This window comes from Eurosta solidaginis, chromosome 4, assembly GCF_040869045.1.
Source record: "Eurosta solidaginis isolate ZX-2024a chromosome 4, ASM4086904v1, whole genome shotgun sequence".
Lineage (NCBI taxonomy): Eukaryota > Metazoa > Arthropoda > Insecta > Diptera > Tephritidae > Eurosta > Eurosta solidaginis.
In genome coordinates, this window is record NC_090322.1 from 77,276,420 (window position 1) to 77,295,200 (window position 18,781).

Sequence of the window (18,781 nt, forward strand, 5' to 3'; positions counted from 1 at the left end):
CAGAGTGGTGTATGATAAACGCGAGGTCGCCTCCATTACCGCTCTCGCGATCTTTTCTGTGGACATTATACCCAGAGCATCTTCCCAGTTAGTCCATTAGAGTTTAACTGCAGAATTCTGAAGTGCATAGGGGGGGACGTCGCCACTCTGGGGGTAAGTGATGGGTTACTACGCCTGGATTGAGGAAGGCTAGGACGCAATTGCTGTTATGGCCCTGGGACTGGGCATCCTTGGGCAAGCATTGGGGTACACGTGTGATTTGTGTTTGCGACCTGGCAACATGTCAGGTTGCCGTCGCGGAGACCAGAACATCTAGGAGAGTGGCACTACCCAAGGCAGGAGCTGCATTGGGCGGATGTCGCAAACATATATATTCTGTGCTGGGAAACGGTGCGAACGGACGTAGGGACTAAGAGTCTGTTTCCCTGACCTACATGATTGCTGCCGGAAAAGAGGGTGGAGAAGACGGGGGCATGGGCTGATGATCAGCATTGCTACCGACTCTACTACGAAGATAGTAGTTATGAGTGGTAGCAGCTGTTTGAGTTGTTGTCGTCGTGGGGCGCGAGCAGCAGCGGGTACTTGTTGTCTCTTGCTGAGCAGCGGGGCTGCTGGTAGGTAGTGGGGGCGCTTAGGCGTGGACTACGGGACGCCCTTGGGCGTGAACAGCAAGGAGCCACAAAAGATTTATAAAAGTTGCGTGGACGTCGGGTTTAGGGGTCAAGCCCAGAACAACCTGTCCGATGCAACCATCCCTTACACGAGACACACTTAACAGAGTATGACCGTCCTAAAAGATTCTTTTCCGGCAGATGCAGCAAAACCATTTCTCAGGAACGGGGTCAGGAGACGGACCCGGATTGGATTCGATACCTTCCCGGAGCAAGAGAATATGGAGCAGTCCCGCTTCAAGGAGCTGCTGGGAGTATGACAATTTGTGGGAGGGACGCAACAAATTAAATGGGGTTACACTGAAATGACAGTCCTTGGTCGGGAAAAGTCCCGAGTCGCTCCGGTAAATAGAACCGACTGCCTTGGGAAGCGTCAACTCATATCCAACCTCAATGCCTCGCATTCAATTGTGGGCGCTGTACGCACTATATTGGGTTCACACAATATGGGCAAGCATATTGTTGTTTCCAGTGGTAGGACCACAATTTCAAATGATGGGGCAACCATTATGAAAATATTGGATATTGTGCATCCAGCCGTAAAACTCTAGTCGACATCGCCAAATCTCAAAATGCTGAGGTAAGTTTTCTGTTATATTAGAATGTGTAGAATAAAAATGTTTCTCTTATCAGGTCGGCGATGGCACCACTTCAGTAGTACTTTAAGCATGTGAAATCTTAAAACAAATTAAGCCATATGTTGAGGAAGGCGTGCATGAACGTATCATCATTAAAGCTATACGTAAAGCATTACAATTATGCATGATAAAATATGACATGGCTGTACATGTTGCAGCGCCAATCAAACAATTTGTATGTCGGGGTTGATTCTGAATAGGTAAGAGTTTATCCTGTTACAGTATCCAGATCGAAGTTGGGCTAGAGTGACTCGCGTTTCCCTAGGCAGCGTGCGTTCCTGTTCTGCAAGTTTAGGGTATTGTTCTTTGAGTACTGAATTAACCGGGCAATTCCTGACATAGAGGTCCGACGCCTGTTTATGGAGTTCACCAAGGACCTGCTTGTGTTTTCTTGCTTCATACGGCTGAGTCCTCAGGTGCCGTATTTCTTACGGAGGTGACTCCTTAAGACCCTGGGCGGTTTTGGCTCAACAATCAGATGTCTGTTGGGATGCCAAGGTTCCTGGGTATTCAACAGAAACTGTTCGGTTAGCATTTCATTTCTTTCACTTATTGGGAATATTCTCGCCTCATTATGTAGATGGTGTTCTGGGGACATAAGGAGACAACCCGCGTTTCTGAGGGCAGTATTTTGGCAGGCCTGTAGCTTATTCCAGTGGGTAATCTTTAGGCTTGGCGATCATATGGTGTAGGAAACAATAGTGACTCCTTCTGGTGGTGAAGATAGCTATTGATATGTAGAAGTTAAACAGAAGTAGGGATAGGACACAGGTTTGAATGTGAGTTTTTTTGAAGTTATTGCAAAAAGCGTTGAGGATTTTTAATATCTTACGAGGTACCTTCGTACATGTTTCTGAGAATGACGAATGAGACCTATTCAAACTCAATTTTCACCAGGACAAGGCCGCTGAGACTTTGCTATACTTTAACATACAATACTTTACCCCTTTTTAGCAGAACTATAATTTTGATTTTATTAAATTTTAAAAATGTTTTCTCCTCTACAGTTCAGCATACCTTTTGCTAACACAGGTTGGCGATATGTTTGCCCAGGACCGTGCCTTCGCTACTTTATAATGAATTTCAATTCCCATAAATGGATATTGCGGCGAGCGATTGACCAACAAGACGATGCCACGACACCTTTGAATATTCTTTATTTGGAAATTAGTATGCAACGAATTTATACAACAAACGAACAACACACACTGAAATAATCTTGGTTAAAAAGTATCTAAAAATCTAATATTTCTAAGCTTTTTCCTACGTTCCTATTCAAAGCTTTTCATGCTCTAATTAAAAAAAAATATTCAACAATCGCATAAAGTTTGCAAAGCTTTTTAAAGCAATTCAATTGCAACGAATTTTTCAATAATTTTTAACCAAACTTTATAAAATAGATGTATAAACTTTATAAAAAAAATGTATAAAAAAATCATTCACAATGACCTCCGTCTTCCCAGCAAAAATGTACCTGAAAATTGACCAGTAAAATGACTAATATCTGTGTCTTTGGAACACGTAAATCGTTAAGTTGCATTTGTACAGGGCGTCGGGCACTTTTGTGACCAGTCCACTCCGTCGTACCTATTTATGTGATTGTCCATACTGCTCACACATATACGGTATTAGGTTATCGAAATGTAAACAAACTACAGTGCTGTGCTGTTCTTACATTCACGTTTACTGTCAAATGGCAGTCATTTTTTAAGTTATATACCTGTAACTTTACGAGTATTTTTACAGTATTTTTACGTTAATATGACCGCCTTTTGACTAGTACTACGACTATTTTTTTACTTGGATTATATCTGAAATTGCTATATAAATAAAACAGTTATTTAATACAAATCCATTAACATTTCTTTTATTCCACATTTTTATTATATGTTAGATTATTTATAATAGTTGTAAATTATTAACTATAAGTTATAAGGAAGGAATAGGGTTTCAGTCTTGTTGGTGAGCCATAAATACAAAGTTAAGAGAAACTTAAATAAATAAATTAATGATATAGAAAACAAAAGAGAAGAACTAACAGAACTATTGGGTGCAGTAATCCATCAAGTAGGCAATTCAAAATTTGAGTAAGTTGACTTGTAATTCGCCAATTTTAATACTATACCTTTTTTTATTTTAGTTCAGAAAGCTGCAATTGAGGTTCGAAAGTTACAACTGAAGTTCAAAAATTTCAATTCAAGTTCAGAAAATTTAAATTCAAGCTTAGAATTTCTATTTGTAGCTCAGAAAATTAGAATTGAAGTTAAGAATTTCTGTTTGTAGTTCAGAAAACTATAATTGAACTTAAATTGTAATTTTCTGAACTTCAGTTATAATTTGCTGAACTGCAGTTGAAATTCTTCAGCTTCAATTAAAATTTACTGAACTTCTATTGAAAATTGTGAACTTCAATTGTAATTTTTTGAACTTCAATTGAAATTCCCGAGCTTTCAGAACTTCAATTGCAACTTTCAAAATTTTTTTTACATAAAATGAACAATTTAACATTTTTTCTGGCAGTTAAAGCGGTGAATTGCCTACCAGAGGTTTGAAACCACTTGCATTCGTGTTGGCGCTTCTCTATATCATTAATATAACAATATCTTTTTAATAATTTCATTAATAGACAAATATAATTTTTTTCCTTTACATTTTAGAACTGTGTAAAAAATATGTAATTTTACATATCGCAACCTAATCCAAAAATATTGCAACTCATAATCAGAGAAACTTCGTGTTGAATGTTGATTTATACCACAAAAATAACAAAATTCTTAACAAAACCAGGCTAAACGATAACGTTAACTATTTACACTTAAATACCGATTTAAATTTTTTTAAGTTTTGACATTTTTTAGTTTAGAATGCCATATATACATTCAGAGGAATAATTTTACATTGAAGGTACTTTATGCTATTTTCTTTTTTTTCGTAATTTTGCAATAATAAACGTAGGTACTCATAGTAATATTTTGTTTTAAATTATGTGGTTACAATATTTATAAGGACCATTTAGTTGATAGTATTGGTACTGTCAGTTAAATTCATCAGCAAATATTTATATTCAAAATATTTTTTTTTATACATCTAGTTTATAAAGTTTGGTTAAAAATTATTGACAAATTCGTTGCAATTGAATTGCTTTAAAAATCTTTGCAAACTGTATGCGATTGTTGAATATTTTTTTTTTTAATTAGAGCATGAAAAGCTTTGAATAGGAACGTAGGAAAAAGCTTAGAAATATTAGATTTTTAGATACTTTTTAACCAAGATTATTTCAGTGTGTGTTGTTCGTTTGTTGTATAAATTCGTTGCATATTAATTTCCAGATCAAGAATACTCAAAGGTGTCGTGGCATCGTCTTGTTGGTCAATCGCTCGCCGCAATATCCATTTATGGGAATTGAAATTCATTATAAAGTAGCGAAGGCACGATCCTGGGCAAACATATCGCCAACCTGTGTTAGCAAAAGGTATGCTGAACTGTAGAGGAAGAAACATTTTTAAAATTTAATAAAATCAAAATTATAGTTCTGCTAAAAAGGGGTAAAGTATAGTATGTTAAAGTATAGCAAAGTCTCAGCGGCCTTGTCCTGGTGAAAATTGAGTTTGAATAGGTCTCACTCGTCATTCTCAGAAACATGTACGAAGGTACCTCGTAAGATATTAAAAATCCTCAACGCTTTTTGCAATAACTTCAAAAAAACTCACATTCAAACCTGTGTCCTATCCCTACTTCTGTTTAACTTCTACATATCAATAGCTATCTTCACCACCAGAAGGAGTCACTATTGTTTCCTACACCATATGATCGCCAAGCCTAAAGATTACCCACTGGAATAAGCTACAGGCCTGCCAAAATACTGCCCTCAGAAACGCGGGTTGTCTCCTTATGTCCCCAGAACACCATCTACATAATGAGGCGAGAATATTCCCAATAAGTGAAAGAAATGAAATGCTAACCGAACAGTTTCTGTTGAATACCCAGGAACCTTGGCATCCCAACAGACATCTGATTGTTGAGCCAAAACCGCCCAGGGTCTTAAGGAGTCACCTCCGTAAGAAATACGGCACCTGAGGACTCAGCCGTATGAAGCAAGAAAACACAAGCAGGTCCTTGGTGAACTCCATAAACAGGCGTCGGACCTCTATGTCAGGAATTGCCCGGTGAATTCAGTACTCAAAGAACAATACCCTAAACTTGCAGAACAGGAACGCACGCTGCCTAGGGAAACGCGAGTCACTCTAGCCCAACTTCGATCTGGATACTGTAACAGGATAAACTCTTACCTATCCAGAATCAACCCCGACATACAAATTGTTTGATTGGCGCTGCAACATGTACAGCCATGTCATATTTTATCATGCATAATTGTAATGCTTTACGTATAGCTTTAATGATGATACGTTCATGCACGCCTTCCTCAACATATGGCTTAATTTGTTTTAAGATTTCACATGCTTAAAGTACTACTGAAGTGGTGCCATCGCCGACCTGATTAGAGAAACATTTTTATTCTACACATTCTAATATAACAGAAAACTTACCTCAGCATTTTGAGATTTGGCGATGTCGACTAGAGTTTTACGGTTGGATGCACAATATCCAATATTTTCATAATGGTTGCCCCATCATTTGAAATTGTGGTCCTACCACTGGAAACAACAATATGCTTGCCCATATTGTGTGAACCCAATATAGTGCGTACAGCGCCCACAATTGAATGCGAGGCATTGAGGTTGGATATGAGTTGACGCTTCCCAAGGCAGTACGTTCTATGTACCGGAGCGACTCGGGGCTTTTCCCGACCAAGGACTGTCATTTCAGTGTAACCCCATTTAATTTGTTGCGTCCCTCCCACAAATTGTCATCCTCTCAGCAGCTCCTTGAAGCGAGACTGCTCCATATTCTCTTGCTCGGGAAGGTATCGAATCCAATCCGGGTCCGTCTCCTGACCCCGTTCCTGAGAAATGGTTTTGCTGCATCTGCCGGAAAAGAATCTTTTAGGACGGTCATACTCTGTTAAGTGTGTCTCGTGTAAGGGATGGTTGCATCGGACAGGTTGTTCTGGGCTTGACCCCTAAACCCGACGTCCACGTAACTTTTATAAATCTTTTGTGGCTCCTTGCTGTTCACGCCCAAGGGCGTCCCGTAGTCCACGCCTAAGCGCCCCCACTACCTACCAGCAGCCCCGCTGCTCAGCAAGCCACAACAAGTACCCGCTGCTGCTCGCGCCCCACGGCGACAACAACTCAAACAGCTGCTACCACTCATAACTACTATCTTCGTAGTAGAGTCGGTAGCAATGCTGATCATCAGCCCCTGCCCCCGTCTTCTCCACCCTCTTTTCCGGCAGCAATCATATAGGTCAGGGAAACAGACTCTTAGTCCCTACGTCCGTTCGCACCGTTTCCCAGCACAGAATATATATGTTTGCGACATCCGCCCAATGCAGCTCCTGCCTTGGGTAGTGCCACACTCCTAGATGTTCTGGTCTCCGCGACGGCAACCCCCGATGGGTTTCATCGCGCCATGTTGCCAGGTCGCAAACACAAATCATACGGGTACCCCAATGCTTGCCCAAGGACGCCCAGTCCCAGGGCCACAACAGCAATTGCGTCCTACCCTTCCTCAATCCAGGCGTAGTAACCCGTCACTTACCCCCAGGGTGCCGACGTCCCCCCCAATGCACTTCAGAATTCTGCAGTTAAACTCTAATGGACTAACTGGGAAGATTACGGAGATAGTCGATTTCATGAAGCGGTATAACATCCGCATTGCTGCGATTCAAGAGACTAAACTCACAGCGAGATCTGCATTGCAGACCTGCTCTGGGTATAATGTCCACAGTAAAGACCGCGAGAGCGGTAATGGAGGCGACCTCGCGTTTATCATACACCACTCTGTGCAATATTATATATTTGATCCTGGCATCGACCGCAGGGACAATGTCTTAGAACGTCAAGGCCTATCTGTCCCGTCAGGCGATGCAAACCTAGAAATCATCAATATCTACATCCCTCCTGCCACCTGTTGCCCCAGTGGATACCGCCCTAATATCAGCGCCCTACTCACTGGGAACAATCGCATTATCTTAGGCGATATCAATGCCCATCACGATCTATGGCATTCAAATTTGCGGGCAAACAGTAGGGGTGAGATGTTGGCGGATCAAATAGAAGAAACGACGTTCTGCACAATAAACGGAGACGCCCCCACACGTATTGTAGGAAGCTGTCACAGTTCGCCAGATATCTCAATCGTGAGCGCAGAACTCGTAAACTGCGTCAACTGGCAGCCGATGGTAACATTGGCATCCGACCACCTGCCTATACTTATTTCACTCGAGAGTACCGCCGACTTCATCTTCACAGAAAAACGCACTTTCATAAACTTCAAAGAAGGAAAGTGGGACGAATATAAATCTTTTACAGACAACCTTTTTGCTGCTCTTCCTATCCCGACTGATGCCCGCCAAGGGGAGCGTGCCTTCCGCAAGGTCCGCCTGGGCTCGCATCATTCCCGCCGGGAGAATTCCCGAAATTCGGCCCCCCTTCCCGGCAGAGGCCGCAAACTTAGCGAGAGAACGTGACCTTATAAGACAGCTTGATCCAGGCGATCCCCAAATAAGGGATATAAACCAACGCATCAGATTGCTTGTGGATGAACACAAGCGGGCGAAATGGGAGGAGCACCTAAGAGGTTGTAACTTCTCTACCGGTGTGGGTAAAATTTGGTCCACCGTAAAGTCCCTATCGAATCCGTCTAAGCACAAAGACAAACTTTCCATCGCCTGTGGCGATAAAGTGCTGTCGGATGCGAAAAAATGCGCGAGCGCTTTCTGCCGACAATATAAAATGCATTCTACGGTCGACAAGGATAGGCGGAGGGCCAACAGACACGCACATAAACACAAATTCAACGCGTCACCAATCACCATCACCGCTAAAGAGGTTGAGGACGCCATTGGTCACGCTAAACCATCCAAAGCAGTGGGACCAGACGGCATAGCCATGCCGATGCTTAAAAGCCTAGGGAAAGAGGGTTTCAAATATTTAGCGCATGTCTTCAACCTGTCTCTTTCCACTTTTGTCATACCCGAAAAATGGAAAATGGCCAAGGCGGCTGTTGAAATGCAACCCTGTTATCAACTTACATATTTTAACTACCCTGAATTGTTGTTGTTGTATAGTAAAAAGCAAAACCAAATTTTCTGTATCTACTTTACTTCCTTTTTTATAACATTGAATAAAAGCCACATTTTTGTAACATTGAATAGTATATTCAATCGTGTTTTTCTACTTGGATCCGTCAAAGAAAAAGTAAGATATCCAACAGCGGCCCGCTACTAAAGCCTGGGAAACCAGCCAACATAGGAGTGTCCATCCGATATCTCTCCTATCGCCAGTAGCAAAGACGCTTGAAGCCATTTTGCTCTCCCATTTCCAAGCAAATTTGCAGCTAGCCTGCCATCAGCATGGTTTCAGAAAACTCCATAGCACTACCACCGCGCTAAATGCCATTAGCACCCAGATAAATTGCGGTTTAAATAAAAACCCCCACCATAGAACAGTACTCGTAGCGCTAGACCTATCAAAAGCTTTTGATACTGTCAACCATGGCTCGATAATGCAAGACCAGGAAGGGTCTACCCTTCCCCCATGTCAAAAAGGTGGACCGCAAATTATCTGGGCGGGCGGCAGGCATCGGTGCAATTTAGAAACGAAACATCAAAGCCAAGACAAATTAAACAAGGGGTGCCACAGGGTTGTGTCCTGTCTCCACTTTTGTTTAATTTCTACATATCTAAGCTACCTTCACCACCGGAAGGAGTCACAATCGTTTCCTACGCTGATGACTGCACAATAATGGCCACAGGCCCAGGCCCACAGATCGATGAGCTATACAATAGAATAAACGGCTACCTCCCTGATCTCTCCAGTTTTTTTCGCCTCGCGAAACCTGGCATTATCACCGACTAAATCTTCCGCGACCTTATTTACAACACGGACGTCCCAAATGTCGAGCATTTTGAACATCCACGTAGATGGCACTACGCTACCGACTGTCCTACACCCCAAAATCTTGGGTGTGACGTTTGATCAGGATCTACATTTTGGTGAGCACGCAGTCGCAATTGTTCCGAGAATTCAGAGCCGTAACAAAGTCCTCAAATCCCTCGCTGGCAGTACTTGGGGAAAAGATAAAGAAACGCTCATGACTACATACAAAGCAATTAGCCAGCCGATTACGTGCTACGCGTCACCCATATGGTCGCCAAGCCACTGGAAGAAGCTACAGGCCTGCCAAAATACTGCTCTCAGAATCGCCACGGGATGTCTTCTTATGTCCTAAGAACCCCATCTGCATAATGAGGCGAGAATACTCCCCATCAGGGTGAGAAATGAGATGCTGACCAAACAGTTCTTGTTGAATACCCAGAAACCTGAGCATCCCAACAGACATCTGATTGATGAGCCAGCACCGCCTAGGGGCTTAAGGAGTCATCTCCGTAAGCATTTTGAGGAAATACGTCACCTGAGAACCCAGCCGTATGAAGCGAAAAAACACAAGCAGGTCCTTGGTGAACTCCACAGCACTCAAGGAAAAGTATCCAAAACTTGCGGAAGAGGAACGCATACTCCCCAGGGAAAAGCGTGTCACTCTTGCTCAACTTCGTTCTGGATACTGTAACAGGTTAAACTCTTACCTATCCAGAATCAACCCCGACATACAAAATGTATGGCCCGCTTGCAATGTGTCCCCACATGACACCAACATCTCTTTAATTGTAATGTGGAACCAACGCCTCTAGCACCCCTTTCCTTATGGTCCACTCCTGTTGAAACAGCAAGATTCCTTGGACTCCCGTTAGAGTATATTGATGACAATTTGTGATCGGTCGCGGCTGTTAGGTGGGGCGAAGCACTGCTACAACAACAACAACAACAAGTTGAGGTTTACCTTGAGAGCTATCGGTACCCAAACATTTTTTACACAAAAACTCATGTACCCAATATAAATTCAGGACGTTCATATTTATCGACACGCTGTCCGGTGTGGCCCAAATGTTGGAAATATTCAGTTGGCACTGTTGAAAAAAAATATTGATCTGTTGTTAGTTTACACATTAGACATTGGAAACGACGACCAGCATCTACAAATTGCATTTTAGCCTTGCAAACGATTACATCTAATTGGACCCAATTCACCAAAATTTACAATGGTTGGGTCATATTCACCCTCAATCGTGCGTGCCATTGGTGAGACGGTAAGAGTAAATTTTAGCTGTTTTAGAAGTCCTTTTGACCGAACCAATTAAGTGAATAAAAAAGATAAACGCACAAAAGAAAACACGTTTAATTAACAGTTGAACAATTCGCTTTTATGGAAAGAAAATTTTATTGAAGTGCTTCTTCTATAAACGTCACATTTCAACTGTAGTTAACGAAGGTAAAAATAGTAAAATAGAATACAGAAATAAAGGGTTGCCATCTTTGTTTCGACAATGGATAATTCCAATAGTAAAGGACAAAGCTGTTGCTTTTAATGAATCAGCTGTTGCAGGTATGCAATACAAAAAGGCCTGCAAACGAGAAAGATCAATGTAATTGCCAAACAAAAAATTAATTTCGAATATCAATACCTAAGGTAACGTGGCGAGGAGTTACACTGATCTTGTGCCACATATTTTGTGGTCACCAATGGTGGCAATAAACCTTGTTGATTTGGCATCTGATCGGGATCTAAACGGCGTTGGGTTTGATCATAATGTTGCGCCTGTTGATATATACCAGTACCGGGTGCAGGTGGTTGCTAAAGAAAATAATACAAAAATAATCATCAGCAATACTTGAAATATATTAGTTGTATTAGCATACATTATAACCAGGACGTGCGGGTATTGGGGGTTGACCCGGCATGGGTGGCTGACTGGGCATTGGCGCCTGTCCAGGTTGCGTTGGTGGCATCAATTTACGCATGTAACCACCTGTTGCACCTGGTTGTTGTAGAGGGTAACCTGGCTGTTGAGGTTATGGAGGACAACCAGGTGGACCAGGTTGTGGAAGATAGCCCGACTGTTTTGGAATTGGCAGATAGGTTGTTGCTGCTGCTGTCGTGGCATTGCACAACCCGGTTGATGTTGTGGTATATACCTCGGCATAACTGGATGTTGTGTCATTGCCCCACCTGGTCAAGTAGATGCGGGTGGCATACCTGGAGGACCATCCCATCAAAAATCTAGTGACCGAAAATGGCGACCAACAACAATAGCTTGGATAAGCTATATATTTTGCGCTGGTAACCTCTTGAATCAATTTGGTATTTTAATCGCCTCTTTCGACAGGCATACTTGCCGCGGTTGTATTCTTAGCCCCTAATCCACTGGGGGTGTACTTCGCGTATCTCGGCCGGCGGTGGAGAGTCAGAACGAAATCCTCCAAATAAACAAGTAGGCGGAAGAACAGTATTTATTTGGGTAATACGCGTCCAAAAATATCGAGAGAGGTATCAAACGACGCGTCTTGATATCAGTATTAATAATCCGAAGGCGGAAAACAAAAATTTTAACTCGTTCAAAAGATATTAACGAAAAAACACCTTTCTGCATTGGCGGCCTTTGGCCGCGCTTATAAAAAATTACCCTGGGTGGGTCCAACACCGGTGTGGAGACCAAAACTATATCCGCGCAAAACACTTATGCTCACAAATTTTTTTGTAGGTACGCCAACATTACAACAACCACATTAAAATCGCCAACTTCAACTGCAAATATCTCCGGACAGAGATACAATTTTTCTTTTCCGCCTTCCGATTATTATTGTCGAGGTCAATACGCGTCTTTTCACAACTCTCTCGATATTTTTTGACGCGTATTAGCAGTCGACCCCTCAAATAGACTTTTACCGTTGACGTTGATGGTCCTTTTTATAAGCTCGACCATGCCGGGAACAATTTAATATGACCAAATTCAACCTTCTATGCCATACTGCCCCCGCTCCTAGTTCCTTGAAACTTGGAGTCACCAGAGCCTCGGCTGCCAAATAAACATTTACATCATAAATAGTTTCGATAAAATTGGCAAAGTTTATTTTACCATGGATACCTAACGAAAGTTGTTTTTTTAGTAAGTTGGAGTAAGTTCTTCTTAATAAACACAAAATGAAGGAGCTACTTGTATTTTAAATTAATATGTCACTTTAGCCAATATAAGCTATTGAAAAATGTATGGGGTTACAACAACAACAACAACATTGAAAAATGTAAATGTTACGTTTTGGTGCGACAAGTTTGTTAATGTGTTGTTTTGATATGAATCTCCATACAATGAGGAAGATTGTTGCAAATACTAGTCAGAAATAATCTTATATGATGGTTTTAAGTCAATGTAATGAAGACTTGGTTGCGTTCTTAAATTCGCTATTCGAAATTTCGATAGAAGTCAACAAGTGGAAAGGAGCTGCATTAAAAGATATATTTTTTGCTTTTTGGTGTGGAACTCCACGATTGCGCAGGAGCAAGCTTACGCTACACAACCCATTGAATCATTTAGGTATTTTAGTCGCCTCAGACGGTGTGCGGATACTACCCAGCTCTGCTCACACTTAACTCTAATATTTATTTTATTTATTTATATTTAAAGTCGACGACAAACTATGGTCGACTGCATAATATAAAAGATATATAAATATACAACTCAAAAGATAAAATTTAAGATATATCGAGATTTCAACAATGTTATATTAAAAACAAAGAAATATTAATAAACATTACTATTTAATTTCAGAATATAATAAAAATAAGAAATATGAGCAGAAATAAGATCTTATGCCGAAATCTTATACTGGCAGAATGCATCAGATTCCGCTCAGCATGATTTCGGAATGCAGTGGATTCCAATCTTCCTGTTGGAATGCAACAAGATTCCAATCAGCATGCCATGGGAATCCGGCAGTGCAAAGAGTAGTGTAACGGGGATACGCCATCACAAGGCATAAAAAAGTAACATGACCTGTGCTGTTGGAATGCACCGGATTCCAATCAGCTCGATGCCTGACCCATAAGATTATACTGCCGGAATGCATACGATTCTGGTCAGTGACTCATGAAAAAGCACGTAAAATGTTATGTTGTTGGAATGCACCAGATTCCAATCAACACAGTACTGTCTTGTTCCTTCTTAATGATACATGTTGATAAATGTTCCTCCATCCTTAAGCGAGATAGTTCCTGTTTTTTATGGAAGGAATAAAATGCCAGCAAATTAAATTAGCTTGTATCTCTTAAATTAGATAGGCAAGTATTGCATTACGTATAGTGGCAAAAGTACATTCAAGACTGATACAGCTATACAAGTCATTGTAGTGCGCGCACTAGATAAGAAGAGGATTATTTTTAGCAAAGTTTCGTCGACAAAGGGGTAAATAGAAAGGAACGTAGTGTCTGGATACTCTAGGGGGAACCGCAAAAAACAAGCGGCTGAGGAAGTCCGCAGAATCAATTTCTCCAATAATGAGCTTATGAATGAACAATACCCCCATTAATATTCTCCGATTTTTCAGAGTGGGTAAGTTAATAAGAAGAAGTCTACTTCTGTATGGAGGAAGGTGGAGACTTGAGTCCCAATTAAGGCCGCGCAATGCAAATATCAAAAATTTCTTTTGAACTGACTCAAGACGCTTTATATGCTTTTGAGAAACAGGGGACCAAACGCATGAGCAATACTCGAGGTTTAGCGATGTGTAAAGAACCTTAGTGAGGTACGGATCATCGAACTCTTTACCCCATCTTTTAACATATCCAAGTAAACCCAACGCGTTTTGCTGGCTATAGATGAAATATGCATGTTAAAATTCAATTTCGGATCAAAAAGGACACCTAGATCATTTGCAATAGATATACGCTCCAAAGGCGTACCATCTATTACATAAGATTTCAATGCTGGCTTCACTCGGTGAAATGTCATATGCTTACATTTAGAGCAATTTAAAGCTAGTAAATTTGTTGTGCGCCAACATTGGAACGAGTCCAAGTCGGCCTGAAGAAGATCCAAGGAACTCAAATCGGTAGGACAGTAAGTGTAGCAAAGTTTTACAGCATCCGCATACATTATAGTATGGGAATATAGTATTGTCTGTGGCAAGTCAATAATGAAAAGGGCAAAGAGCAAAGGGCCTAGATGACTTCCCTGGGGTACGCCAGAGGAAACTCCGAACGATTCCGAGAGATTCCACTTGAACAGGACTTTTTGGGTCCGGTTAGAAAGATAGCTTTTCAGCCACATTAATAGGTGAAACGGAAAGCCCAGTAAATCAAGCTTATGAATAAGCAACTCATGGTTGACGGTATTAAATGCTTTGCTGAAGTCCGTGTAGATGACATCCGTTTGCTTGTTCGCTAAAAATCCTTCCATAACTATAGAGGTGAATACAAGCAAATTTGTAGTGGTTGACCTTTGACGAATAAAACCGTGTTGGCATGGAGATAAAAGACTAGAACACTGATATTGGAGTTGACAGGTAACAATCTGTTCAAAGACTTTAGGAATGACTGAAAGTTTAGCAATACCCGTGTAGTTTTCAACTTTTAACCTACTACCTTTTTTATGCAGAGGTATAATAAAAGACTGTTTCCAAAGTTCCGGGAATGACGCATATCCCATAGATAGCTCAAATAATTTTAAAATAGGCTCATACATGTTTTCGGCGCAGTACCTAAGCACACAACTAGGAACACCGTCCGGTCCCGGAGAAAAGGTGGGCTTCAAAGATTGAAGACTCTGAAGAATATTACCATCAATAGCAGGATTCCTAATGTAATTCGAGCTATCTAAGCGATAGGGATATTGACCGGAATGAAAACCACTGGATGAATACGTGGACTTAAAGAACTCAGAAAATAGTTCAGCGACGTCGTCATCAGTGCAAGCTTTTTTACCTCCAAAGGTTAATGAGGAAGGATACCCAGAAGTTTTCCGCTTTGAATTTACGAAACTGTAAAACTTTTTTGGATTTCTAAACAATTAGGCTTTACAACAACTCAAGTAATTTTTATAACAAAGCTGATTAAGACGGTGAAATTTAGAACGAGCTATTAGATATTTAGAGAGGTCTGCAGATGCTCCAGATTTCTTGAATCTCTTATAAAGCCTAGATTTAATGTTATTAAATCTGATAAGTTGCCTTGAAAACCAAGGGGGCTTATTCGAACATAGGGTATAGCGAGTAAATGCAGGTATCAAAGAAGCCATCAAGCGTACTGTAAAATATAGAGATAGCCGAATCGACATCAGTGCAAGCATAGAGATCCGACCAATCATGGGAAGCCAACAGATCATTGAGCAAAATGAAATTCGCTTTGTAGAAGCATCTAGATAGGGAACGAGACTGTACTTGAATCCTACGGAGTAGGCTGATATCAAGTGATATCTCTAGCGTAGGATGAAGAGGGTCTTCTGGAAGGGATAAAGGTGGTATTTGCGTAAGGGCAGTGCCCACCGAGCCATCCACAAATACTAAATGCATCATTTTATTTCCACTATTTGGAACATTGTTAATCTGTAAAAGAGATGAGTCTAACAAGCAATTGAGAAACTCATGTTGAGCAGTGGGAGTTAAAAAGTTTGAATCACTTATATCAACCCACCTAACTGTTGGCAAGTTAAAGTCACCAACAACAACAAGTCTATCGTTATCTCCCAACTGCGAATGCAAATCGGAGATGGCCGAGCTATGACTAGCGTAAACATCCATATCCGAACGAGGTGGTATATACGAACAGCAAACAATTACGCTATAGCTACCGAATGAAAGCCTAACTGCTATGAATTCGATATGAGAGATATTGTCCAGCGAAAGGACACCTCCCGCTCTAGAGGTGCGAACACGCCGATAAACAGCATATTTATTTGAAAAAACCTCAGAATTGTAATTATCAGGCTTTAGCCAGGTCTCCGTAAAAGCTACAACTTGTGCAAAAAAGTTGAAAGAATTAAGGAAAAATGGAACAAGTTTTGATCGTAAACCACGAACATTTTGGTAATTAATGAGAAGACGGGACAGATCAGCAATTACCTTTGTGTTGTTATTACTGTATTCGTCATACCGTTTTTTGGCTGTAATAAAACAGGTTCGGCCCTCGCCTTTCTTGTGAACAAGTGAACCACAGTATGCTTAGGCCAAAAAGAGGAATCAAGTACCTTATCGAAATATTCATCTGAAAGGGATATTTTAAATGAGGAGATGTCTCTCTCATATTTAAAGTTAAATTTATACACATTGATGTTACTAGTGGGTGCAACACCAAGTTTAGAGCGAACGTAATGAGCAATGACATTTTCGGTAAGCGAGGCGTATAATCGGGACACAAATACAGCCCTACGAGGTGGCACGGCAGTTACCTGCAAAGGAGTAGCGGATAGCGCACCAGAGAGCTGGGAAGGTGCGGCCGTTATGCGGCCCTTGCGATATGCAATTGCGCTGTGTATCAACAAAAATACCTTCCATTAACATCATGATCGTAGAGTAACTTTAGAACGGTTCGCGTATTTAAAACAGTAACCAACGTTATTAATTTGTAGGTTTCTGCAAATATTTTTAGAAAATCTAAAATTATTGCAATACGTTAAAAGTCTGAATAGAAAAATTTATGAATTTCAAGCAGTTGGTGAGGACTTTCATCCACACTATATTCCTTTAATCATTTATGTATATTGCCCAATTCAGCTAATGTTTGTATGGTATTAGAAAATTCATTAGCAAATTTTAAAATTAACAAATTTTTACGTAATCCTTTGTCTACAGTATTATGCGCGCTTTTCAAGTTCGTAGCAACTAAGGATGTAAAATGCTGTCTATTTCGTAGAGCTTGATGTACAATAAATTCTTTACTGGGCATTCCATTTTTACACATCTGCCATTGTCCCTGTGCCTGTTCCAGCACTTCTACTAACAAATTGGATTCATTACGTTCTAGTAAAGCTAAACATGTATCATCCGATTGCATTATATCCGTCGTTAGCTCTTTTATTAATTTTACAAGCAAGGATGGCGCTTCAAGTATATTCAATGGAAAGTTCACAATAAAATTAATGAACTTTGTTCTAGATTCGCTGTTGGTAATAATAGCAAATGTGGTACTTCAGCAATTACGCGAGCGGTAGAAATCTTAGACTTTTCTCGACTTAAAGTCAATATCTGGGTAATTGTTTACTTTAGCTCACAACTGCTAAAACCCGACCAAAAATGATCCCAGAACCACGAATCCGAGAGCGGAAATTCAAAATTTTATTTCTGTCAAAAGTTATTTCCAAAAAACCGAAAAATGGCCCCGGAGCACTCCGAAACAGGGGGTGGGATCCATAGTATTTTTGCGCAGAACACCTTTCTGCATTGGTGGCCTTCGACCGCGCTTATAAAAAATTACCATGGGTGGTTCCTATACCGGTTTGGAGACCAAAACTATATTCGCGCAAAACACTTTTACCCACATTTTTTCTTGTGGGTAATACAAAATCATCAAAACAACAACAACCACATGAAAACTTTTAATTTTGTTTGCAAATATCTCCGAAACGAAATAAAATTTTTAATTTCCGCCTTCGGAATCGTGATCCTGGGTGCAAAGCTCGTTTTTTGACTCCTCTCCTGATATTTTTGGACGAGTTTTAGCAGTTGTGAGCTAAAGTAAACAATTACCATATATACATATGTACAAACATTCGTGCGTACGTACTAGTAACAATAATCCCTTCATATATTATGTATATTTCATACTATTGTACTCACTTGTAATTAAATTAGTCATCGATGGTATACTTCCAAATTCCTGTTGCCTGCTTCACTAGAGTAATTCGAAGTCTACGTCGCTGCCAATGCCAATTGCGAATTCCTTCTTCTTTCTTAATCTTACTTTAATTAAATGTAGACAATTTTCAGTCGGCACTAAGAGCCTTCCGCGATTTACAACCAGATTCACTGAATTTTGTGTGTGTTAGTGCAGTCGGGTGGCTTCGTGACACACGTATTTGTTGTCGGCTACACGTTGATGAAAAACAAAAATTTTCGATTTTTTCATTTGACGCTAGCTTATTTGATAGTCGCGGGGTGTGATTGACAAAACGCAGTGTTGTATTTAGTTTGTGTCTACATTCAAAATGAACAAGTGCGCGGAAGAACAGTAATTCATATTAAAATTTATTGAAAATTATCAATGTTTAGCAGCTTTATGGAATGTAAAGCTTTTATTATTATTTAATAAAATTTTTATTAATTTTTTTATTATTTAATAAAACTGCTGTAGTTGCAAGTAAAAAAAAGTCATCATCCGATGACGGCATATTCACGTCCGAACGCTACGGTTTCTTAATGCAAATGTTGATTGATGGCTTTTTATTTGATAGTCGCGGGGCAAGCGTCAAATACCCGACACGCACACATACAAAAACTCAGTCAATCTGGTTGTAAATCGCGG

At 40.5% G+C, this 18,781-nt stretch overlaps 1 long non-coding RNA gene across 1 annotated transcript; it reads right to left on the reverse strand.

The window, feature by feature from the left end:
- Positions 1 to 10,757: 10,757 nt before the first annotated feature.
- Positions 10,758 to 18,290, reverse strand: LOC137248021 (uncharacterized). Its single transcript, XR_010952010.1, has 3 exons — positions 18,097 to 18,290; positions 10,956 to 11,125; positions 10,758 to 10,895 (listed from the first exon to the last, which is right to left on the reverse strand). It is a non-coding gene; the product is annotated as an uncharacterized lncRNA (long non-coding RNA).
- Positions 18,291 to 18,781: the final 491 nt, after the last annotated feature.